General features: G+C 36.6%; 49 pseudogenes; all 49 read right to left on the bottom strand.

Moving 5' to 3' along the window:
• Window positions 1-20: 20 nt before the first annotated feature.
• LOC124335690 lies at window positions 21-139 on the bottom strand (annotated as a pseudogene).
• Window positions 140-555: 416 nt separating this feature from the next.
• On the bottom strand, window positions 556-674 carry LOC124335678 (annotated as a pseudogene).
• Window positions 675-1,090: 416 nt separating this feature from the next.
• Window positions 1,091-1,209, bottom strand: LOC124334390 (annotated as a pseudogene).
• A 416-nt stretch (window positions 1,210-1,625) lies between these two features.
• Window positions 1,626-1,744, bottom strand: LOC124334389 (annotated as a pseudogene).
• Window positions 1,745-2,159: 415 nt separating this feature from the next.
• LOC124335667 lies at window positions 2,160-2,278 on the bottom strand (annotated as a pseudogene).
• Window positions 2,279-2,694: 416 nt separating this feature from the next.
• On the bottom strand, window positions 2,695-2,813 carry LOC124334388 (annotated as a pseudogene).
• A 415-nt stretch (window positions 2,814-3,228) lies between these two features.
• On the bottom strand, window positions 3,229-3,347 carry LOC124334387 (annotated as a pseudogene).
• A 416-nt stretch (window positions 3,348-3,763) lies between these two features.
• On the bottom strand, window positions 3,764-3,882 carry LOC124334385 (annotated as a pseudogene).
• A 415-nt stretch (window positions 3,883-4,297) lies between these two features.
• LOC124334384 lies at window positions 4,298-4,416 on the bottom strand (annotated as a pseudogene).
• Window positions 4,417-4,832: 416 nt separating this feature from the next.
• LOC124334383 lies at window positions 4,833-4,951 on the bottom strand (annotated as a pseudogene).
• Window positions 4,952-5,366: 415 nt separating this feature from the next.
• Window positions 5,367-5,485, bottom strand: LOC124334382 (annotated as a pseudogene).
• A 416-nt stretch (window positions 5,486-5,901) lies between these two features.
• LOC124334381 lies at window positions 5,902-6,020 on the bottom strand (annotated as a pseudogene).
• Window positions 6,021-6,435: 415 nt separating this feature from the next.
• On the bottom strand, window positions 6,436-6,554 carry LOC124334378 (annotated as a pseudogene).
• A 415-nt stretch (window positions 6,555-6,969) lies between these two features.
• On the bottom strand, window positions 6,970-7,088 carry LOC124335655 (annotated as a pseudogene).
• A 284-nt stretch (window positions 7,089-7,372) lies between these two features.
• Window positions 7,373-7,491, bottom strand: LOC124333726 (annotated as a pseudogene).
• A 416-nt stretch (window positions 7,492-7,907) lies between these two features.
• Window positions 7,908-8,026, bottom strand: LOC124335644 (annotated as a pseudogene).
• Window positions 8,027-8,310: 284 nt separating this feature from the next.
• On the bottom strand, window positions 8,311-8,429 carry LOC124335633 (annotated as a pseudogene).
• A 416-nt stretch (window positions 8,430-8,845) lies between these two features.
• Window positions 8,846-8,964, bottom strand: LOC124335621 (annotated as a pseudogene).
• Window positions 8,965-9,379: 415 nt separating this feature from the next.
• LOC124334377 lies at window positions 9,380-9,498 on the bottom strand (annotated as a pseudogene).
• A 415-nt stretch (window positions 9,499-9,913) lies between these two features.
• On the bottom strand, window positions 9,914-10,032 carry LOC124335610 (annotated as a pseudogene).
• Window positions 10,033-10,316: 284 nt separating this feature from the next.
• On the bottom strand, window positions 10,317-10,435 carry LOC124333725 (annotated as a pseudogene).
• A 416-nt stretch (window positions 10,436-10,851) lies between these two features.
• Window positions 10,852-10,970, bottom strand: LOC124331144 (annotated as a pseudogene).
• A 284-nt stretch (window positions 10,971-11,254) lies between these two features.
• LOC124334124 lies at window positions 11,255-11,373 on the bottom strand (annotated as a pseudogene).
• A 284-nt stretch (window positions 11,374-11,657) lies between these two features.
• On the bottom strand, window positions 11,658-11,776 carry LOC124333724 (annotated as a pseudogene).
• Window positions 11,777-12,061: 285 nt separating this feature from the next.
• Window positions 12,062-12,180, bottom strand: LOC124333723 (annotated as a pseudogene).
• A 416-nt stretch (window positions 12,181-12,596) lies between these two features.
• Window positions 12,597-12,715, bottom strand: LOC124335599 (annotated as a pseudogene).
• A 415-nt stretch (window positions 12,716-13,130) lies between these two features.
• On the bottom strand, window positions 13,131-13,249 carry LOC124335588 (annotated as a pseudogene).
• Window positions 13,250-13,533: 284 nt separating this feature from the next.
• Window positions 13,534-13,652, bottom strand: LOC124333722 (annotated as a pseudogene).
• A 416-nt stretch (window positions 13,653-14,068) lies between these two features.
• On the bottom strand, window positions 14,069-14,187 carry LOC124335577 (annotated as a pseudogene).
• A 415-nt stretch (window positions 14,188-14,602) lies between these two features.
• Window positions 14,603-14,721, bottom strand: LOC124333649 (annotated as a pseudogene).
• A 284-nt stretch (window positions 14,722-15,005) lies between these two features.
• On the bottom strand, window positions 15,006-15,124 carry LOC124333721 (annotated as a pseudogene).
• A 416-nt stretch (window positions 15,125-15,540) lies between these two features.
• LOC124335693 lies at window positions 15,541-15,659 on the bottom strand (annotated as a pseudogene).
• A 284-nt stretch (window positions 15,660-15,943) lies between these two features.
• Window positions 15,944-16,062, bottom strand: LOC124333720 (annotated as a pseudogene).
• A 416-nt stretch (window positions 16,063-16,478) lies between these two features.
• Window positions 16,479-16,597, bottom strand: LOC124335565 (annotated as a pseudogene).
• A 416-nt stretch (window positions 16,598-17,013) lies between these two features.
• On the bottom strand, window positions 17,014-17,132 carry LOC124329834 (annotated as a pseudogene).
• A 284-nt stretch (window positions 17,133-17,416) lies between these two features.
• Window positions 17,417-17,535, bottom strand: LOC124333719 (annotated as a pseudogene).
• A 416-nt stretch (window positions 17,536-17,951) lies between these two features.
• Window positions 17,952-18,070, bottom strand: LOC124335553 (annotated as a pseudogene).
• Window positions 18,071-18,486: 416 nt separating this feature from the next.
• On the bottom strand, window positions 18,487-18,605 carry LOC124335541 (annotated as a pseudogene).
• A 415-nt stretch (window positions 18,606-19,020) lies between these two features.
• Window positions 19,021-19,139, bottom strand: LOC124335529 (annotated as a pseudogene).
• A 416-nt stretch (window positions 19,140-19,555) lies between these two features.
• Window positions 19,556-19,674, bottom strand: LOC124335518 (annotated as a pseudogene).
• Window positions 19,675-19,958: 284 nt separating this feature from the next.
• On the bottom strand, window positions 19,959-20,077 carry LOC124329775 (annotated as a pseudogene).
• Window positions 20,078-20,493: 416 nt separating this feature from the next.
• Window positions 20,494-20,612, bottom strand: LOC124335048 (annotated as a pseudogene).
• A 284-nt stretch (window positions 20,613-20,896) lies between these two features.
• Window positions 20,897-21,015, bottom strand: LOC124335507 (annotated as a pseudogene).
• A 284-nt stretch (window positions 21,016-21,299) lies between these two features.
• LOC124335691 lies at window positions 21,300-21,418 on the bottom strand (annotated as a pseudogene).
• Window positions 21,419-21,833: 415 nt separating this feature from the next.
• Window positions 21,834-21,952, bottom strand: LOC124335495 (annotated as a pseudogene).
• Window positions 21,953-22,236: 284 nt separating this feature from the next.
• LOC124334854 lies at window positions 22,237-22,355 on the bottom strand (annotated as a pseudogene).
• A 415-nt stretch (window positions 22,356-22,770) lies between these two features.
• Window positions 22,771-22,889, bottom strand: LOC124335483 (annotated as a pseudogene).
• Window positions 22,890-23,173: 284 nt separating this feature from the next.
• LOC124334853 lies at window positions 23,174-23,292 on the bottom strand (annotated as a pseudogene).
• A 284-nt stretch (window positions 23,293-23,576) lies between these two features.
• LOC124335472 lies at window positions 23,577-23,695 on the bottom strand (annotated as a pseudogene).
• Between the last annotated feature and the right edge of the window lie 414 nt (window positions 23,696-24,109).

Genomic DNA, 24,109 nt, shown 5'->3' with positions numbered 1-24,109 from the left:
ATTGAAAACAAACTATTCATCGCCAACGACATCCCGTATTCCCAAGCGGTCACCCTTCCAAGTACTAACGGGACTCGACGTAACTTAACTTCTGGGAGCTGACGAGACCAGGTGCGTTCTACGTGATATGGCCGTTGACATTCAAAAATGAAAAATTACCCTCCCAGTCCCAATGGATGAATAGAAAATCACTTCAAAGTGATAGAAATGTTTGTTCATTGAATTTGGACTCGTAACCATCGCGAATAAAAAAGCGCGATAAACTTTGAAAAACTCGCAATGAAATTTATCCAGAATCATTCCTATAGATGAATTGAACCTATCTCTATGCCATTGATATTTTCGATCTACGAATTTGGACTGGTAACCATCGCGATTAAAAAACGCGATAAACTTTGAAAAAACTCTCAATGGAATTGATCCAGAATCATTCTTATAGATGAATTGAACCTATCTCTAAGGCATTGAAATGTTTTATCTACGAATTTGGACTGGTAACCATCGTGATTGAAAAAAAAATTTCAAGAAATTTGTTATTGAAAACAAACTATTCATCGCCAACGACATCCCGTATTCCCAAGCGGTCACCCTTCCAAGTACTAACGGGACTCGACGTAACTTAACTTCTGGGAGCTGACGAGACCAGGTGCGTTCTACGTGATATGGCCGTTGACATTCAAAAATGAAAAATTACCCTCCCAGTCCCAATGGATGAATAGAAAATCACTTCAAAGTGATAGAAATGTTTGTTCATTGAATTTGGACTCGTAACCATCGCGAATAAAAAAGCGCGATAAACTTTGAAAAACTCGCAATGAAATTTATCCAGAATCATTCCTATAGATGAATTGAACCTATCTCTATGCCATTGATATTTTTGATCTACGAATTTGGACTGGTAACCATCGCGATTAAAAAACGCGATAAACTTTGAAAAAACTCTCAATGGAATTGATCCAGAATCATTCTTATAGATGAATTGAACCTATCTCTAAGGCATTGAAATGTTTTATCTACGAATTTGGACTGGTAACCATCGTGATTGAAAAAAAAATTTCAAGAAATTTGTTATTGAAAACAAACTATTTATCGCAAACGACATCCCGTATTCCCAAGCGGTCACCCTTCCAAGTACTAACGGGACTCGACGTAACTTAACTTCTGGGAGCTGACGAGACCAGGTGCGTTCTACGTGATATGGCCGTTGACATTCAAAAATGAAAAATTACCCTCCCAGTCCCAATGGATGAATAGAAAATCACTTCAAAGTGATAGAAATGTTTGTTCATTGAATTTGGACTCGTAACCATCGCGAATAAAAAAGCGCGATAAACTTTGAAAAACTCGCAATGAAATTTATCCAGAATCATTCCTATAGATGAATTGAACCTATCTCTATGCCATTGATATTTTTGATCTACGAATTTGGACTGGTAACCATCGCGATTAAAAAACGCGATAAACTTTGAAAAAACTCTCAATGGAATTGATCCAGAATCATTCTTATAGATGAATTGAACCTATCTCTAAGGCATTGAAATGTTTTATCTACGAATTTGGACTGGTAACCATCGTGATTGAAAAAAAAATTTCAAGAAATTTGTTATTGAAAACAAACTATTTATCGCAAACGACATCCCGTATTCCCAAGCGGTCACCCTTCCAAGTACTAACGGGACTCGACGTAACTTAACTTCTGGGAGCTGACGAGACCAGGTGCGTTCTACGTGATATGGCCGTTGACATTCAAAAATGAAAAATTACCCTCCCAGTCCCAATGGATGAATAGAAAATCACTTCAAAGTGATAGAAATGTTTGTTCATTGAATTTGGACTCGTAACCATCGCGAATAAAAAAGCGCGATAAACTTTGAAAAACTCGCAATGAAATTTATCCAGAATCATTCAAATAGATGAATTGAACCTATCTCTATGCCATTGATATTTTTGATCTACGAATTTGGACTGGTAACCATCGCGATTAAAAAACGCGATAAACTTTGAAAAACTCTCAATGGAATTGATCCAGAATCATTCTTATAGATGAATTGAACCTATCTCTAAGGCATTGAAATGTTTTATCTACGAATTTGGACTGGTAACCATCGTGATTGAAAAAAAAATTTCAAGAAATTTGTTATTGAAAACAAACTATTCATCGCCAACGACATCCCGTATTCCCAAGCGGTCACCCTTCCAAGTACTAACGGGACTCGACGTAACTTAACTTCTGGGAGCTGACGAGACCAGGTGCGTTCTACGTGATATGGCCGTTGACATTCAAAAATGAAAAATTACCCTCCCAGTCCCAATGGATGAATAGAAAATCACTTCAAAGTGATAGAAATGTTTGTTCATTGAATTTGGACTCGTAACCATCGCGAATAAAAAAGCGCGATAAACTTTGAAAAACTCGCAATGAAATTTATCCAGAATCATTCCTATAGATGAATTGAACCTATCTCTATGCCATTGATATTTTTGATCTACGAATTTGGACTGGTAACCATCGCGATTAAAAAACGCGATAAACTTTGAAAAAACTCTCAATGGAATTGATCCAGAATCATTCTTATAGATGAATTGAACCTATCTCTAAGGCATTGAAATGTTTTATCTACGAATTTGGACTGGTAACCATCGTGATTGAAAAAAAAATTTCAAGAAATTTGTTATTGAAAACAAACTATTTATCGCAAACGACATCCCGTATTCCCAAGCGGTCACCCTTCCAAGTACTAACGGGACTCGACGTAACTTAACTTCTGGGAGCTGACGAGACCAGGTGCGTTCTACGTGATATGGCCGTTGACATTCAAAAATGAAAAATTACCCTCCCAGTCCCAATGGATGAATAGAAAATCACTTCAAAGTGATAGAAATGTTTGTTCATTGAATTTGGACTCGTAACCATCGCGAATAAAAAAGCGCGATAAACTTTGAAAAACTCGCAATGAAATTTATCCAGAATCATTCAAATAGATGAATTGAACCTATCTCTATGCCATTGATATTTTTGATCTACGAATTTGGACTGGTAACCATCGCGATTAAAAAACGCGATAAACTTTGAAAAACTCTCAATGGAATTGATCCAGAATCATTCTTATAGATGAATTGAACCTATCTCTAAGGCATTGAAATGTTTTATCTACGAATTTGGACTGGTAACCATCGTGATTGAAAAAAAAATTTCAAGAAATTTGTTATTGAAAACAAACTATTTATCGCAAACGACATCCCGTATTCCCAAGCGGTCACCCTTCCAAGTACTAACGGGACTCGACGTAACTTAACTTCTGGGAGCTGACGAGACCAGGTGCGTTCTACGTGATATGGCCGTTGACATTCAAAAATGAAAAATTACCCTCCCAGTCCCAATGGATGAATAGAAAATCACTTCAAAGTGATAGAAATGTTTGTTCATTGAATTTGGACTCGTAACCATCGCGAATAAAAAAGCGCGATAAACTTTGAAAAACTCGCAATGAAATTTATCCAGAATCATTCCTATAGATGAATTGAACCTATCTCTATGCCATTGATATTTTTGATCTACGAATTTGGACTGGTAACCATCGCGATTAAAAAACGCGATAAACTTTGAAAAAACTCTCAATGGAATTGATCCAGAATCATTCTTATAGATGAATTGAACCTATCTCTAAGGCATTGAAATGTTTTATCTACGAATTTGGACTGGTAACCATCGTGATTGAAAAAAAAATTTCAAGAAATTTGTTATTGAAAACAAACTATTTATCGCAAACGACATCCCGTATTCCCAAGCGGTCACCCTTCCAAGTACTAACGGGACTCGACGTAACTTAACTTCTGGGAGCTGACGAGACCAGGTGCGTTCTACGTGATATGGCCGTTGACATTCAAAAATGAAAAATTACCCTCCCAGTCCCAATGGATGAATAGAAAATCACTTCAAAGTGATAGAAATGTTTGTTCATTGAATTTGGACTCGTAACCATCGCGAATAAAAAAGCGCGATAAACTTTGAAAAACTCGCAATGAAATTTATCCAGAATCATTCAAATAGATGAATTGAACCTATCTCTATGCCATTGATATTTTTGATCTACGAATTTGGACTGGTAACCATCGCGATTAAAAAACGCGATAAACTTTGAAAAACTCTCAATGGAATTGATCCAGAATCATTCTTATAGATGAATTGAACCTATCTCTAAGGCATTGAAATGTTTTATCTACGAATTTGGACTGGTAACCATCGTGATTGAAAAAAAAATTTCAAGAAATTTGTTATTGAAAACAAACTATTTATCGCAAACGACATCCCGTATTCCCAAGCGGTCACCCTTCCAAGTACTAACGGGACTCGACGTAACTTAACTTCTGGGAGCTGACGAGACCAGGTGCGTTCTACGTGATATGGCCGTTGACATTCAAAAATGAAAAATTACCCTCCCAGTCCCAATGGATGAATAGAAAATCACTTCAAAGTGATAGAAATGTTTGTTCATTGAATTTGGACTCGTAACCATCGCGAATAAAAAAGCGCGATAAACTTTGAAAAACTCGCAATGAAATTTATCCAGAATCATTCCTATAGATGAATTGAACCTATCTCTATGCCATTGATATTTTTGATCTACGAATTTGGACTGGTAACCATCGCGATTAAAAAACGCGATAAACTTTGAAAAAACTCTCAATGGAATTGATCCAGAATCATTCTTATAGATGAATTGAACCTATCTCTAAGGCATTGAAATGTTTTATCTACGAATTTGGACTGGTAACCATCGTGATTGAAAAAAAAATTTCAAGAAATTTGTTATTGAAAACAAACTATTTATCGCAAACGACATCCCGTATTCCCAAGCGGTCACCCTTCCAAGTACTAACGGGACTCGACGTAACTTAACTTCTGGGAGCTGACGAGACCAGGTGCGTTCTACGTGATATGGCCGTTGACATTCAAAAATGAAAAATTACCCTCCCAGTCCCAATGGATGAATAGAAAATCACTTCAAAGTGATAGAAATGTTTGTTCATTGAATTTGGACTCGTAACCATCGCGAATAAAAAAGCGCGATAAACTTTGAAAAACTCGCAATGAAATTTATCCAGAATCATTCAAATAGATGAATTGAACCTATCTCTATGCCATTGATATTTTTGATCTACGAATTTGGACTGGTAACCATCGCGATTAAAAAACGCGATAAACTTTGAAAAACTCTCAATGGAATTGATCCAGAATCATTCTTATAGATGAATTGAACCTATCTCTAAGGCATTGAAATGTTTTATCTACGAATTTGGACTGGTAACCATCGTGATTGAAAAAAAAATTTCAAGAAATTTGTTATTGAAAACAAACTATTCATCGCAAACGACATCCCGTATTCCCAAGCGGTCACCCTTCCAAGTACTAACGGGACTCGACGTAACTTAACTTCTGGGAGCTGACGAGACCAGGTGCGTTCTACGTGATATGGCCGTTGACATTCAAAAATGAAAAATTACCCTCCCAGTCCCAATGGATGAATAGAAAATCACTTCAAAGTGATAGAAATGTTTGTTCATTGAATTTGGACTCGTAACCATCGCGAATAAAAAAGCGCGATAAACTTTGAAAAACTCGCAATGAAATTTATCCAGAATCATTTAAATAGATGAATTGAACCTATCTCTATGCCATTGATATTTTTGATCTACGAATTTGGACTGGTAACCATCGCGATTAAAAAACGCGATAAACTTTGAAAAAACTCTCAATGGAATTGATCCAGAATCATTCTTATAGATGAATTGAACCTATCTCTAAGGCATTGAAATGTTTTATCTACGAATTTGGACTGGTAACCATCGTGATTGAAAAAAAAATTTCAAGAAATTTGTTATTGAAAACAAACTATTTATCGCAAACGACATCCCGTATTCCCAAGCGGTCACCCTTCCAAGTACTAACGGGACTCGACGTAACTTAACTTCTGGGAGCTGACGAGACCAGGTGCGTTCTACGTGATATGGCCGTTGACATTCAAAAATGAAAAATTACCCTCCCAGTCCCAATGGATGAATAGAAAATCACTTCAAAGTGATAGAAATGTTTGTTCATTGAATTTGGACTCGTAACCATCGCGAATAAAAAAGCGCGATAAACTTTGAAAAACTCGCAATGAAATTTATCCAGAATCATTCAAATAGATGAATTGAACCTATCTCTATGCCATTGATATTTTTGATCTACGAATTTGGACTGGTAACCATCGCGATTAAAAAACGCGATAAACTTTGAAAAACTCTCAATGGAATTGATCCAGAATCATTCTTATAGATGAATTGAACCTATCTCTAAGGCATTGAAATGTTTTATCTACGAATTTGGACTGGTAACCATCGTGATTGAAAAAAAAATTTCAAGAAATTTGTTATTGAAAACAAACTATTCATCGCAAACGACATCCCGTATTCCCAAGCGGTCACCCTTCCAAGTACTAACGGGACTCGACGTAACTTAACTTCTGGGAGCTGACGAGACCAGGTGCGTTCTACGTGATATGGCCGTTGACATTCAAAAATGAAAAATTACCCTCCCAGTCCCAATGGATGAATAGAAAATCACTTCAAAGTGATAGAAATGTTTGTTCATTGAATTTGGACTCGTAACCATCGCGAATAAAAAAGCGCGATAAACTTTGAAAAACTCGCAATGAAATTTATCCAGAATCATTTAAATAGATGAATTGAACCTATCTCTATGCCATTGATATTTTTGATCTACGAATTTGGACTGGTAACCATCGCGATTAAAAAACGCGATAAACTTTGAAAAACTCTCAATGGAATTGATCCAGAATCATTCTTATAGATGAATTGAACCTATTTCTAAGGCATTGAAATGTTTTATCTACGAATTTGGACTGGTAACCATCGTGATTGAAAAAAAAATTTCAAGAAATTTGTTATTGAAAACAAACTATTCATCGCCAACGACATCCCGTATTCCCAAGCGGTCACCCTTCCAAGTACTAACGGGACTCGACGTAACTTAACTTCTGGGAGCTGACGAGACCAGGTGCGTTCTACGTGATATGGCCGTTGACATTCAAAAATGAAAAATTACCCTCCCAGTCCCAATGGATGAATAGAAAATCACTTCAAAGTGATAGAAATGTTTGTTCATTGAATTTGGACTCGTAACCATCGCGAATAAAAAAGCGCGATAAACTTTGAAAAACTCGCAATGAAATTTATCCAGAATCATTCAAATAGATGAATTGAACCTATCTCTATGCCATTGATATTTTTGATCTACGAATTTGGACTGGTAACCATCGTGATTGAAAAAAAATTTCAAGAAATTTGTTATTGAAAACAAAATATTCATCGCCAACGACATCCCGTATTCCCAAGCGGTCACCCTTCCAAGTACTAACGGGACTCGACGTAACTTAACTTCTGGGAGCTGACGAGACCAGGTGCGTTCCACGTGATATGGCCGTTGACATTCAAAAATGAAAAATTACCCTCCCAGTCCCAATGGATGAATAAGAAAATCACTTCAAAATGATAGAAATGTTTGTTCATTGAATTTGGACTCGTAACCATCGCGAATAAAAAAGCGCGATAAACTTTGAAAAACTCGCAATGAAATTTATCCAGAATCATTCAAATAGATGAATTGAACCTATCTCTATGCCATTGATATTTTTGATCTACGAATTTGGACTGGTAACCATCGCGATTAAAAAACGCGATAAACTTTGAAAAACTCTCAATGGAATTGATCCAGAATCATTCTTATAAATGAATTGAACCTATCTCTAAGGCATTGAAATGTTTTATCTACGAATTTGGACTGGTAACCATCGTGATTGAAAAAAAAATTTCAAGAAATTTGTTATTGAAAACAAACTATTCATCGCCAACGACATCCCGTATTCCCAAGCGGTCACCCTTCCAAGTACTAACGGGACTCGACGTAACTTAACTTCTGGGAGCTGACGAGACCAGGTGCGTTCTACGTGATATGGCCGTTGACATTCAAAAATGAAAAATTACCCTCCCAGTCCCAATGGATGAATAGAAAATCACTTCAAAGTGATAGAAATGTTTGTTCATTGAATTTGGACTCGTCACCATCGCGAATAAAAAAGCGCGATAAACTTTGAAAAACTCGCAATGAAATTTATCCAGAATCATTCAAATAGATGAATTGAACCTATCTCTATGCCATTGATATTTTTGATCTACGAATTTGGACTGGTAACCATCGTGATTGAAAAAAAATTTCAAGAAATTTGTTATTGAAAACAAAATATTCATCGCCAACGACATCCCGTATTCCCAAGCGGTCACCCTTCCAAGTACTAACGGGACTCGACGTAACTTAACTTCTGGGAGCTGACGAGACCAGGTGCGTTCTACGTGATATGGCCGTTGACATTCAAAAATGAAAAATTACCCTCCCAGTCCCAATGGATGAATAAGAAAATCACTTCAAAGTGATAGAAATGTTTGTTCATTGAATTTGGACTCGTAACCATCGCGAATAAAAAAGCGCGATAAACTTTGAAAAACTCGCAATGAAATTTATCCAGAATCATTTAAATAGATGAATTGAACCTATCTCTATGCCATTGATATTTTTGATCTACGAATTTGGACTGGTAACCATCGCGATTAAAAAACGCGATAAACTTTGAAAAACTCTCAATGGAATTGATCCAGAATCATTCTTATAGATGAATTAAACCTATCTCTAAGGCATTGAAATGTTTTATCTACGAATTTGGACTGGTAACCATCGTGATTGAAAAAGAAATTTCAAGAAATTTGTTATTGAAAACAAACTATTCATCGCCAACGACATCCCGTATTCCCAAGCGGTCACCCTTCCAAGTACTAACGGGACTCGACGTAACTTAACTTCTGGGAGCTGACGAGACCAGGTGCGTTCTACGTGATATGGCCGTTGACATTCAAAAATGAAAAATTACCCTCCCAGTCCCAATGGATGAATAGAAAATCACTTCAAAGTGATAGAAATGTTTGTTCATTGAATTTGGACTCGTAACCATCGCGAATAAAAAAGCGCGATAAACTTTGAAAAACTCGCAATGAAATTTATCCAGAATCATTCAAATAGATGAATTGAACCTATCTCTATGCCATTGATATTTTTGATCTACGAATTTGGACTGGTAACCATCGCGATTAAAAAACGCGATAAACTTTGAAAAACTCTCAATGGAATTGATCCAGAATCATTCTTATAGATGAATTGAACCTATCTCTAAGGCATTGAAATGTTTTATCTACGAATTTGGACTGGTAACCATCGTGATTGAAAAAAAAATTTCAAGAAATTTGTTATTGAAAACAAACTATTCATCGCAAACGACATCCCGTATTCCCAAGCGGTCACCCTTCCAAGTACTAACGGGACTCGACGTAACTTAACTTCTGGGAGCTGACGAGACCAGGTGCGTTCTACGTGATATGGCCGTTGACATTCAAAAATGAAAAATTACCCTCCCAGTCCCAATGGATGAATAGAAAATCACTTCAAAGTGATAGAAATGTTTGTTCATTGAATTTGGACTCGTAACCATCGCGAATAAAAAAGCGCGATAAACTTTGAAAAACTCGCAATGAAATTTATCCAGAATCATTTAAATAGATGAATTGAACCTATCTCTATGCCATTGATATTTTTGATCTACGAATTTGGACTGGTAACCATCGCGATTAAAAAACGCGATAAACTTTGAAAAACTCTCAATGGAATTGATCCAGAATCATTCTTATAGATGAATTGAACCTATTTCTAAGGCATTGAAATGTTTTATCTACGAATTTGGACTGGTAACCATCGTGATTGAAAAAGAAATTTCAAGAAATTTGTTATTGAAAACAAACTATTCATCGCCAACGACATCCCGTATTCCCAAGCGGTCACCCTTCCAAGTACTAACGGGACTCGACGTAACTTAACTTCTGGGAGCTGACGAGACCAGGTGCGTTCTACGTGATATGGCCGTTGACATTCAAAAATGAAAAATTACCCTCCCAGTCCCAATGGATGAATAGAAAATCACTTCAAAGTGATAGAAATGTTTGTTCATTGAATTTGGACTCGTAACCATCGCGAATAAAAAAGCGCGATAAACTTTGAAAAACTCGCAATGAAATTTATCCAGAATCATTCAAATAGATGAATTGAACCTATCTCTATGCCATTGATATTTTTGATCTACGAATTTGGACTGGTAACCATCGTGATTGAAAAAAAATTTCAAGAAATTTGTTATTGAAAACAAAATATTCATCGCCAACGACATCCCGTATTCCCAAGCGGTCACCCTTCCAAGTACTAACGGGACTCGACGTAACTTAACTTCTGGGAGCTGACGAGACCAGGTGCGTTCCACGTGATATGGCCGTTGACATTCAAAAATGAAAAATTACCCTCCCAGTCCCAATGGATGAATAAGAAAATCACTTCAAAGTGATAGAAATGTTTGCTCATTGAATTTGGACTCGTAACCATCGCGAATAAAAAAGCGCGATAAACTTTGAAAAACTCGCAATGAAATTTATCCAGAATCATTCAAATAGATGAATTGAACCTATCTCTATGCCATTGATATTTTTGATCTACGAATTTGGACTGGTAACCATCGCGATTAAAAAACGCGATAAACTTTGAAAAACTCTCAATGGAATTGATCCAGAATCATTCTTATAAATGAATTGAACCTATCTCTAAGGCATTGAAATGTTTTATCTACGAATTTGGACTGGTAACCATCGTGATTGAAAAAAAAATTTCAAGATTTTTGTTATTGAAAACAAACTATTCATCGCCAACGACATCCCGTATTCCCAAGCGGTCACCCTTCCAAGTACTAACGGGACTCGACGTAACTTAACTTCTGGGAACTGACGAGACCAGGTGCGTTCTACGTGATATGGCCGTTGACATTCAAAAATGAAAAATTACCCTCCCAGTCCCAATGGATGAATAGAAAATCAATTCAAAGTGATAGAAATGTTTGTTCATTGAATTTGGACTCGTAACCATCGCGAATAAAAAAGCGCGATAAACTTTGAAAAACTCGCAATGAAATTTATCCAGAATCATTCAAATAGATGAATTGAACCTATCTCTATGCCATTGATATTTTTGATCTACGAATTTGGACTGGTAACCATCGTGATTGAAAAAAAATTTCAAGAAATTTGTTATTGAAAACAAACTATTCATCGCCAACGACATCCCGTATTCCCAAGCGGTCACCCTTACAAGTACTAACGGGACTCGACGTAACTTAACTTCTGGGAGCTGACGAGACCAGGTGCGTTCTACGTGATATGGCCGTTGACATTCAAAAATGAAAAATTACCCTCCCAGTCCCAATGGATGAATAGAAAATCACTTCAAAGTGATAGAAATGTTTGTTCATTGAATTTGGACTCGTAACCATCGCGAATAAAAAAGCGCGATAAACTTTGAAAAACTCGCAATGAAATTTATCCAGAATCATTCAAATAGATGAATTGAACCTATCTCTATGCCATTGATATTTTTGATCTACGAATTTGGACTGGTAACCATCGTGATTGAAAAAAAATTTCAAGAAATTTGTTATTGAAAACAAAATATTCATCGCCAACGACATCCCGTATTCCCAAGCGGTCACCCTTCCAAGTACTAACGGGACTCGACGTAACTTAACTTCTGGGAGCTGACGAGACCAGGTGCGTTCCACGTGATATGGCCGTTGACATTCAAAAATGAAAAATTACCCTCCCAGTCCCAATGGATGAATAAGAAAATCACTTCAAAGTGATAGAAATGTTTGTTCATTGAATTTGGACTCGTAACCATCGCGAATAAAAAAGCGCGATAAACTTTGAAAAACTCGCAATAAAATTTATCCAGAATCATTCAAATAGATGAATTGAACCTATCTCTATGCCATTGATATTTTTGATCTACGAATTTGGACTGGTAACCATCGTGATTGAAAAAAAATTTCAAGAAATTTGTTATTGAAAACAAAATATTCATCGCCAACGACATCCCGTATTCCCAAGCGGTCACCCTTCCAAGTACTAACGGGACTCGACGTAACTTAACTTCTGGGAGCTGACGAGACCAGGTGCGTTCCACGTGATATGGCCGTTGACATTCAAAAATGAAAAATTACCCTCCCAGTCCCAATGGATGAATAAGAAAATCACTTCAAAGTGATAGAAATGTTTGTTCATTGAATTTGGACTCGTAACCATCGCGAATAAAAAAGCGCGATAAACTTTGAAAAACTCGCAATGAAATTTATCCAGAATCATTCAAATAGATGAATTGAACCTATCTCTATGCCATTGATATTTTTGATCTACGAATTTGGACTGGTAACCATCGCGATTAAAAAACGCGATAAACTTTGAAAAACTCTCAATGGAATTGATCCAGAATCATTCTTATAAATGAATTGAACCTATCTCTAAGGCATTGAAATGTTTTATCTACGAATTTGGACTGGTAACCATCGTGATTGAAAAAAAAATTTCAAGATTTTTGTTATTGAAAACAAACTATTCATCGCCAACGACATCCCGTATTCCCAAGCGGTCACCCTTCCAAGTACTAACGGGACTCGACGTAACTTAACTTCTGGGAGCTGACGAGACCAGGTGCGTTCTACGTGATATGGCCGTTGACATTCAAAAATGAAAAATTACCCTCCCAGTCCCAATGGATGAATAGAAAATCACTTCAAAGTGATAGAAATGTTTGTTCATTGAATTTGGACTCGTAACCATCGCGAATAAAAAAGCGCGATAAACTTTGAAAAACTCGCAATGAAATTTATCCAGAATCATTCAAATAGATGAATTGAACCTATCTCTATGCCATTGATATTTTTGATCTACGAATTTGGACTGGTAACCATCGCGATTAAAAAACGCGATAAACTTTGAAAAACTCTCAATGGAATTGATCCAGAATCATTCTTATAAATGAATTGAACCTATCTCTAAGGCATTGAAATGTTTTATCTACGAATTTGGACTGGTAACCATCGTGATTGAAAAAAAAATTTCAAGAAATTTGTTATTGAAAACAAACTATTCATCGCCAACGACATCCCGTATTCCCAAGCGGTCACCCTTCCAAGTACTAACGGGACTCGACGTAACTTAACTTCTGGGAGCTGACGAGACCAGGTGCGTTCTACGTGATATGGCCGTTGACATTCAAAAATGAAAAATTACCCTCCCAGTCCCAATGGATGAATAGAAAATCACTTCAAAGTGATAGAAATGTTTGTTCATTGAATTTGGACTCGTAACCATCGCGAATAAAAAAGCGCGATAAACTTTGAAAAACTCGCAGTGAAATTTATCCAGAATCATTCAAATAGATGAATTGAACCTATCTCTATGCCATTGATATTTTTGATCTACGAATTTGGACTGGTAACCATCGTGATTGAAAAAAAATTTCAAGAAATTTGTTATTGAAAACAAAATATTCATCGCCAACGACATCCCGTATTCCCAAGCGGTCACCCTTCCAAGTACTAACGGGACTCGACGTAACTTAACTTCTGGGAGCTGACGAGACCAGGTGCGTTCCACGTGATATGGCCGTTGACATTCAAAAATGAAAAATTACCCTCCCAGTCCCAATGGATGAATAAGAAAATCACTTCAAAGTGATAGAAATGTTTGTTCATTGAATTTGGACTCGTAACCATCGCGAATAAAAAAGCGCGATAAACTTTGAAAAACTCGCAATGAAATTTATCCAGAATCATTCAAATAGATGAATTGAACCTATCTCTATGCCATTGATATTTTTGATCTACGAATTTGGACTGGTAACCATCGCGATTAAAAAACGCGATAAACTTTGAAAAACTCTCAATGGAATTGATCCAGAATCATTCTTATAAATGAATTGAACCTATCTCTAAGGCATTGAAATGTTTTATCTACGAATTTGGACTGGTAACCATCGTGATTGAAAAAAAAATTTCAAGATTTTTGTTATTGAAAACAAACTATTCATCGCCAACGACATCCCGTATTCCCAAGCGGTCACCCTTCCAAGTACTAACGGGACTCGACGTAACTTAACTTCTGGGAGCTGACGAGACCAGGTGCGTTCTACGTGATATGGCCGTTGACATTCAAAAATGAAAAATTACCCTCCCAGTCCCAATGGATGAATAGAAAATCACTTCAAAGTGATAGAAATGTTTGTTCATTGAATTTGGACTCGTAACCATCGCGAATAAAAAAGCGCGATAAACTTTGAAAAACTCGCAATGAAATTTATCCAGAATCATTCAAATAGATGAATTGAACCTATCTCTATGCCATTGATATTTTTGATCTACGAATTTGGACTGGTAACCATCGCGATTAAAAAACGCGATAAACTTTGAAAAACTCTCAATGGAATTGATCCAGAATCATTCTTATAAATGAATTGAACCTATCTCTAAGGCATTGAAATGTTTTATCTACGAATTTGGACTGGTAACCATCGTGATTGAAAAAAAAATTTCAAGAAATTTGTTATTGAAATCAAACTATTCATCGCCAACGACATCCCGTATTCCCAAGCGGTCACCCTTCCAAGTACTAACGGGACTCGACGTAACTTAACTGCTGGGAGCTGACGAGACCAGGTGCGTTCTACGTGATATGGCCGTTGACATTCAAAAATGAAAAATTACCCTCCCAGTCCCAATGGATGAATAGAAAATCACTTCAAAGTGATAGAAATGTTTGTTCATTGAATTTGGACTCGTAACCATCGCGAATAAAAAAGCGCGATAAACTTTGAAAAACTCGCAATGAAATTTATCCAGAATCATTCAAATAGATGAATTGAACCTATCTCTATGCCATTGATATTTTTGATCTACGAATTTGGACTGGTAACCATCGTGATTGAAAAAAAATTTCAAGAAATTTGTTATTGAAAACAAAATATTCATCGCCAACGACATCCCGTATTCCCAAGCGGTCACCCTTCCAAGTACTAACGGGACTCGACGTAACTTAACTTCTGGGAGCTGACGAGACCAGGTGCGTTCCACGTGATATGGCCGTTGACATTCAAAAATGAAAAATTACCCTCCCAGTCCCAATGGATGAATAAGAAAATCACTTCAAAGTGATAGAAATGTTTGTTCATTGAATTTGGACTCGTAACCATCGCGAATAAAAAAGCGCGATAAACTTTGAAAAACTCGCAATGAAATTTATCCAGAATCATTCAAATAGATGAATTGAACCTATCTCTATGCCATTGATATTTTTGATCTACGAATTTGGACTGGTAACCATCGCGATTAAAAAACGCGATAAACTTTGAAAAACTCTCAATGGAATTGATCCAGAATCATTCTTATAAATGAATTGAACCTATCTCTAAGGCATTGAAATGTTTTATCTACGAATTTGGACTGGTAACCATCGTGATTGAAAAAAAAATTTCAAGAAATTTGTTATTGAAATCAAACTATTCATCGCCAACGACATCCCGTATTCCCAAGCGGTCACCCTTCCAAGTACTAACGGGACTCGACGTAACTTAACTTCTGGGACATGACGAGACCAGGTGCGTTCTACGTGATATGGCCGTTGACAATCAAAAATGAAAAATTACCCTCCCAGTCCCAATGGATGAATAGAAAATCACTTCAAAGTGATAGAAATGTTTGTTCATTGAATTTGGACTCGTAACCATCGCGAATAAAAAAGCGCGATAAACTTTGAAAAACTCGCAATGAAATTTATCCAGAATCATTCAAATAGATGAATTGAACCTATCTCTATGCCATTGATATTTTTGATCTACGAATTTGGACTGGTAACCATCGTGATTGAAAAAAAATTTCAAGAAATTTGTTATTGAAAACAAAATATTCATCGCCAACGACATCCCGTATTCCCAAGCGGTCACCCTTCCAAGTACTAACGGGACTCGACGTAACTTAACTTCTGGGAGCTGACGAGACCAGGTGCGTTCCACGTGATATGGCCGTTGACATTCAAAAATGAAAAATTACCCTCCCAGTCCCAATGGATGAATAAGAAAATCACTTCAAAGTGATAGAAATGTTTGTTCATTGAATTTGGACTCGTAACCATCGCGAATAAAAAAGCGCGATAAACTTTGAAAAACTCGCAATGAAATTTATCCAGAATCATTCAAATAGATGAATTGAACCTATCTCTATGCCATTGATATTTTTGATCTACGAATTTGGACTGGTAACCATCGCGATTAAAAAACGCGATAAACTTTGAAAAACTCTCAATGGAATTGATCCAGAATCATTCTTATAAATGAATTGAACCTATCTCTAAGGCATTGAAATGTTTTATCTACGAATTTGGACTGGTAACCATCGTGATTGAAAAAAAAATTTCAAGAAATTTGTTATTGAAAACAAACTATTCATCGCCAACGACATCCCGTATTCCCAAGCGGTCACCCTTCCAAGTACTAACGGGACTCGACGTAACTTAACTTCTGGGAGCTGACGAGACCAGGTGCGTTCTACGTGATATGGCCGTTGACATTCAAAAATGAAAAATTACCCTCCCAGTCCCAATGGATGAATAAGAAAATCACTTCAAAGTGATAGAAATGTTTGTTCATTGAATTTGGACTCGTAACCATCGCGAATAAAAAAGCGCGATAAACTTTGAAAAACTCGCAATGAAATTTATCCAGAATCATTCAAATAGATGAATTGAACCTATCTCTATGCCATTGATATTTTTGATCTACGAATTTGGACTGGTAACCATCGCGATTAAAAAACGCGATAAACTTTGAAAAACTCTCAATGGAATTGATCCAGAATCATTCTTATAAATGAATTGAACCTATCTCTAAGGCATTGAAATGTTTTATCTACGAATTTGGACTGGTAACCATCGTGATTGAAAAAAAAATTTCAAGAAATTTGTTATTGAAATCAAACTATTCATCGCCAACGACATCCCGTATTCCCAAGCGGTCACCCTTCCAAGTACTAACGGGACTCGACGTAACTTATTTTCTGGGAGCTGACGAGACCAGGTGCGTTCTACGTGATATGGCCGTTGACATTCAAAAATGAAAAATTACCCTCCCAGTCCCAATGGATGAATAGAAAATCACTTCAAAGTGATAGAAATGTTTGTTCATTGAATTTGGACTCGTAACCATCGCGAATAAAAAAGCGCGATAAACTTTGAAAAACTCGCAATGAAATTTATCCAGAATCATTCAAATAGATGAATTGAACCTATCTCTATGCCATTGATATTTTTGATCTACGAATTTGGACTGGTAACCATCGTGATTGAAAAAAAATTTCAAGAAATTTGTTATTGAAAACAAAATATTCATCGCCAACGACATCCCGTATTCCCAAGCGGTCACCCTTCCAAGTACTAACGGGACTCGACGTAACTTAACTTCTGGGAGCTGACGAGACCAGGTGCGTTCCACGTGATATGGCCGTTGACATTCAAAAATGAAAAATTACCCTCCCAGTCCCAATGGATGAATAAGAAAATCACTTCAAAGTGATAGAAATGTTTGTTCATTGAATTTGGACTCGTAACCATCGCGAATAAAAAAGCGCGATAAACTTTGAAAAACTCGCAATGAAATTTATCCAGAATCATTCAAATAGATGAATTGAACCTATCTCTATGCCATTGATATTTTTGATCTACGAATTTGGACTGGTAACCATCGCGATTAAAAAACGCGATAAACTTTGAAAAACTCTCAATGGAATTGATCCAGAATCATTCTTATAAATGAATTGAACCTATCTCTAAGGCATTGAAATGTTTTATCTACGAATTTGGACTGGTAACCATCGTGATTGAAAAAAAAATTTCAAGAAATTTGTTATTGAAAACAAACTATTCATCGCCAACGACATCCCGTATTCCCAAGCGGTCACCCTTCCAAGTACTAACGGGACTCGACGTAACTTAACTTCTGGGAGCTGACGAGACCAGGTGCGTTCTACGTGATATGGCCGTTGACATTCAAAAATGAAAAATTACCCTCCCAGTCCCAATGGATGAATAAGAAAATCACTTCAAAGTGATAGAAATGTTTGTTCATTGAATTTGGACTCGTAACCATCGCGAATAAAAAAGCGCGATAAACTTTGAAAAACTCGCAATGAAATTTATCCAGAATCATTCAAATAGATGAATTGAACCTATCTCTATGCCATTGATATTTTTGATCTACGAATTTGGACTGGTAACCATCGCGATTAAAAAACGCGATAAACTTTGAAAAACTCTCAATGGAATTGATCCAGAATCATTCTTATAGATGAATTGAACCTATCTCTAAGGCATTGAAATGTTTTATCTACGAATTTGGACTGGTAACCATCGTGATTGAAAAAAAAATTTCAAGAAATTTGTTATTGAAATCAAACTATTCATCGCCAACGACATCCCGTATTCCCAAGCGGTCACCCTTCCAAGTACTAACGGGACTCGACGTAACTTAACTTCTGGGAGCTGACGAGACCAGGTGCGTTCTACGTGATATGGCCGTTGACATTCAAAAATGAAAAATTACCCTCCCAGTCCCAATGGATGAATAGAAAATCACTTCAAAGTGATAGAAATGTTTGTTCATTGAATTTGGACTCGTAACCATCGCGAATAAAAAAGCGCGATAAACTTTGAAAAACTCGCAATGAAATTTATCCAGAATCATTCAAATAGATGAATTGAACCTATCTCTATGCCATTGATATTTTTGATCTACGAATTTGGACTGGTAACCATCGCGATTAAAAAACGCGATAAACTTTGAAAAACTCTCAATGGAATTGATCCAGAATCATTCTTATAAATGAATTGAACCTATCTCTAAGGCATTGAAATGTTTTATCTACGAATTTGGACTGGTAACCATCGTGATTGAAAAAAAAATTTCAAGAAATTTGTTATTGAAAACAAACTATTCATCGCCAACGACATCCCGTATTCCCAAGCGGTCACCCTTCCAAGTACTAACGGGACTCGACGTAACTTAACTTCTGGGAGCTGACGAGACCAGGTGCGTTCTACGTGATATGGCCGTTGACATTCAAAAATGAAAAATTACCCTCCCAGTCCCAATGGATGAATAAGAAAATCACTTCAAAGTGATAGAAATGTTTGTTCATTGAATTTGGACTCGTAACCATCGCGAATAAAAAAGCGCGATAAACTTTGAAAAACTCGCAATGAAATTTATCCAGAATCATTCAAATAGATGAATTGAACCTATCTCTATGCCATTGATATTTTTGATCTACGAATTTGGACTGGTAACCATCGCGATTAAAAAACGCGATAAACTTTGAAAAACTCTCAATGGAATTGATCCAGAATCATTCTTATAGATGAATTGAACCTATCTCTAAGGCATTGAAATGTTTTATCTACGAATTTGGACTGGTAACCATCGTGATTGAAAAAAAAATTTCAAGAAATTTGTTATTGAAATCAAACTATTCATCGCCAACGACATCCCGTATTCCCAAGCGGTCACCCTTCCAAGTACTAACGGGACTCGACGTAACTTAACTTCTGGGAGCTGACGAGACCAGGTGCGTTCTACGTGATATGGCCGTTGACAATCAAAAATGAAAAATTACCCTCCCAGTCCCAATGGATGAATAGAAAATCACTTCAAAGTGATAGAAATGTTTGTTCATTGAATTTGGACTCGTAACCATCGCGAATAAAAAAGCGCGATAAACTTTGAAAAACTCGCAATGAAATTTATCCAGAATCATTCAAATAGATGAATTGAACCTATCTCTATGCCATTGATATTTTTGATCTACGAATTTGGACTGGTAACCATCGTGATTGAAAAAAAATTTCAAGAAATTTGTTATTGAAAACAAAATATTCATCGCCAACGACATCCCGTATTCCCAAGCGGTCACCCTTCCAATTACTAACGGGACTCGACGTAACTTAACTTCTGGGAGCTGACGAGACCAGGTGCGTTCCACGTGATATGGCCGTTGACATTCAAAAATGAAAAATTACCCTCCCAGTCCCAATGGATGAATAAGAAAATCACTTCAAAGTGATAGAAATGTTTGTTCATTGAATTTGGACTCGTAACCATCGCGAATAAAAAAGCGCGATAAACTTTGAAAAACTCGCAATGAAATTTATCCAGAATCATTCAAATAGATGAATTGAACCTATCTCTATGCCATTGATATTTTTGATCTACGAATTTGGACTGGTAACCATCGCGATTAAAAAACGCGATAAACTTTGAAAAACTCTCAATGGAATTGATCCAGAATCATTCTTATAAATGAATTGAACCTATCTCTAAGGCATTGAAATGTTTTATCTACGAATTTGGACTGGTAACCATCGTGATTGAAAAAAAAATTTCAAGAAATTTGTTATTGAAAACAAACTATTCATCGCCAACGACATCCCGTATTCCCAAGCGGTCACCCTTCCAAGTACTAACGGGACGCGACGTAACTTAACTTCTGGGAGCTGACGAGACCAGGTGCGTTCTACGTGATATGGCCGTTGACATTCAAAAATGAAAAATTACCCTCCCAGTCCCAATGGATGAATAGAAAATCACTTCAAAGTGATAGAAATGTTTGTTCATTGAATTTGGACTCGTAACCATCGCGAATAAAAAAGCGCGATAAACTTTGAAAAACTCGCAATGAAATTTATCCAGAATCATTCAAATAGATGAATTGAACCTATCTCTATGCCATTGATATTTTTGATCTACGAATTTGGACTGGTAACCATCGTGATTGAAAAAAAATTTCAAGAAATTTGTTATTGAAAACAAAATATTCATCGCCAACGACATCCCGTATTCCCAAGCGGTCACCCTTCCAAGTACTAACGGGACTCGACGTAACTTAACTTCTGGGAGCTGACGAGACCAGGTGCGTTCTACGTGATATGGCCGTTGACATTCAAAAATGAAAAATTACCCTCCCAGTCCCAATGGATGAATAGAAAATCACTTCAAAGTGATAGAAATGTTTGTTCATTGAATTTGGACTCGTAACCATCGCGAATAAAAAAGCGCGATAAACTTTGAAAAACTCGCAATGAAATTTATCCAGAATCATTCCTATGGATGAATTGAACCTATCTCTATGCCATTGATATTTTTGATCTACGAATTTGGACTGGTAACCATCGTGATTGAAAAAAAATTTCAAGAAATTTGTTATTGAAAACAAACTATTCATCGCCAACGACATCCCGTATTCCCAAGCGGTCACCCTTCCAAGTACTAACGGGACTCGACGTGACTTAACTTCTGGGAGCTGACGAGACCAGGTGCGTTCTACGTGAAATGGCCGTTGACATTCAAAAATGAAAAATTACCCTCCCAGTCCCAATGGATGAATAGAAAATCAATTCAAAGTGATAGAAATGTTTGTTCATTGAATTTGGACTCGTAACCATCGCGAATAAAAAAGCGAGATAAACTTTGAAAAACTCGCAATGAAATTTATCCAGAATCATTCAAATAGATGAATTGAACCTATCTCTATGCCATTGATATTTTTGATCTACGAATTTGGACTGGTAACCATCGCGATTAAAAAACGCGATAAACTTTGAAAAACTCTCAATGGAATTGATCCAGAATCATTCTTATAGATGAATTGAACCTATCTCTAAGGCATTGAAATGTTTTATCTACGAATTTGGACTGGTAACCATCGTGATTGAAAAAAAAATTTCAAGAAATTTGTTATTGAAATCAAACTATTCATCGCCAACGACATCCCGTATTCCCAAGCGGTCACCCTTCCAAGTACTAACGGGACTCGACGTAACTTAACTTCTGGGAGCTGACGAGACCAGGTGCGTTCTACGTGATATGGCCGTTGACATTCAAAAATGAAAAATTACCCTCCCAGTCCCAATGGATGAATAGAAAATCACTTCAAAGTGATAGAAATGTTTGTTCATTGAATTTGGACTCGTAACCATCGCGAATAAAAAAGCGCGATAAACTTTGAAAAACTCGCAATGAAATTTATCCAGAATCATTCCTATGGATGAATTGAACCTATTTCTATGCCATTGATATTTTTGATCTACGAATTTGGACTGGTAACCATCGTGATTGAAAAAAAATTTCAAGAAATTTGTTATTGAAAACAAACTATTCATCGCCAACGACATCCCGTATTCCCAAGCGGTCACCCTTCCAAGTACTAACGGGACTCGACGTAACTTAACTTCTGGGAGCTGACGAGACCAGGTGCGTTCTATGTGATATGGCCGTTGACATTCAAAAATGAAAAATTACCCTCCCAGTCCCAATGGATGAATAGAAAATCACTTCAAAGTGATAAAAATGTTTGTTCATTGAATTTGGACTCGTAACCATCGCGAATAAAAAAGCGCGATAAACTTTGAAAAACTCGCAATGAAATTTATCCAGAATCATTCAAATAGATGAATTGAACCTATCTCTATGCCATTGATATTTTTGATCTACGAATTTGGACTGGTAACCATCGCGATTAAAAAACGCGATAAACTTTGAAAAACTCTCAATGGAATTGATCCAGAATCATTCTTATAGATGAATTGAACCTATCTCTAAGGCATTGAAATGTTTTATCTACGAATTTGGACTGGTAACCATCGTGATTGAAAAAAAAATTTCAAGAAATTTGTTATTGAAATCAAACTATTCATCGCCAACGACATCCCGTATTCCCAAGCGGTCACCCTTCCAAGTACTAACGGGACTCGACGTAACTTAACTTCTGGGAGCTGACGAGACCAGGTGCGTTCTACGTGATATGGCCGTTGACATTCAAAAATGAAAAATTACCCTCCCAGTCCCAATGGATGAATAGAAAATCACTTCAAAGTGATAGAAATGTTTGTTCATTGAATTTGGACTCGTAACCATCGCGAATAAAAAAGCGCGATAAACTTTGAAAAACTCGCAATGAAATTTATCCAGAATCATTCCTATGGATGAATTGAACCTATCTCTATGCCATTGATATTTTTGATCTACGAATTTGGACTGGTAACCATCGTGATTGAAAAAAAATTTCAAGAAATTTGTTATTGAAAACAAACTATTCATCGCCAACGACATCCCGTATTCCCAAGCGGTCACCCTTCCAAGTACTAACGGGACTCGACGTAACTTAACTTCTGGGAGCTGACGAGACCAGGTGCGTTCTATGTGATATGGCCGTTGACATTCAAAAATGAAAAATTACCCTCCCAGTCCCAATGGATGAATAGAAAATCACTTCAAAGTGATAAAAATGTTTGTTCATTGAATTTGGACTCGTAACCATCGCGAATAAAAAAGCGCGATAAACTTTGAAAAACTCGCAATGAAATTTATCCAGAATCATTCAAATAGATGAATTGAACCTATCTCTATGCCATTGATATTTTTGATCTACGAATTTGGACTGGTAACCATCGTGATTGAAAAAAAATTTCAAGAAATTTGTTATTGAAAACAAAATATTCATCGCCAACGACATCCCGTATTCCCAAGCGGTCACCCTTCCAAGTACTAACGGGACTCGACGTAACTTAACTTCTGGGAGCTGACGAGACCAGGTGCGTTCTACGTGATATGGCCGTTGACATTCAAAAATGAAAAATTACCCTCCCAGTCCCAATGGATGAATAAGAAAATCACTTCAAAGTGATAGAAATGTTTGTTCATTGAATTTGGACTCGTAACCATCGCGAATAAAAAAGCGCGATAAACTTTGAAAAACTCGCAATGAAATTTATCCAGAATCATTCAAATAGATGAATTGAACCTATCTCTATGCCATTGATATTTTTGATCTACGAATTTGGACTGGTAACCATCGCGATTAAAAAACGCGATAAACTTTGAAAAACTCTCAATGGAATTGATCCAGAATCATTCTTATAAATGAATTGAACCTATCTCTAAGGCATTGAAATGTTTTATCTACGAATTTGGACTGGTAACCATCGTGATTGAAAAAAAAATTTCAAGAAATTTGTTATTGAAAACAAAATATTC

This window comes from Daphnia pulicaria, chromosome 3, assembly GCF_021234035.1.
Source record: "Daphnia pulicaria isolate SC F1-1A chromosome 3, SC_F0-13Bv2, whole genome shotgun sequence".
Taxonomy (NCBI): domain Eukaryota; kingdom Metazoa; phylum Arthropoda; class Branchiopoda; order Diplostraca; family Daphniidae; genus Daphnia; species Daphnia pulicaria.
This window is presented reverse-complemented; position numbering and strand designations above follow the sequence as displayed.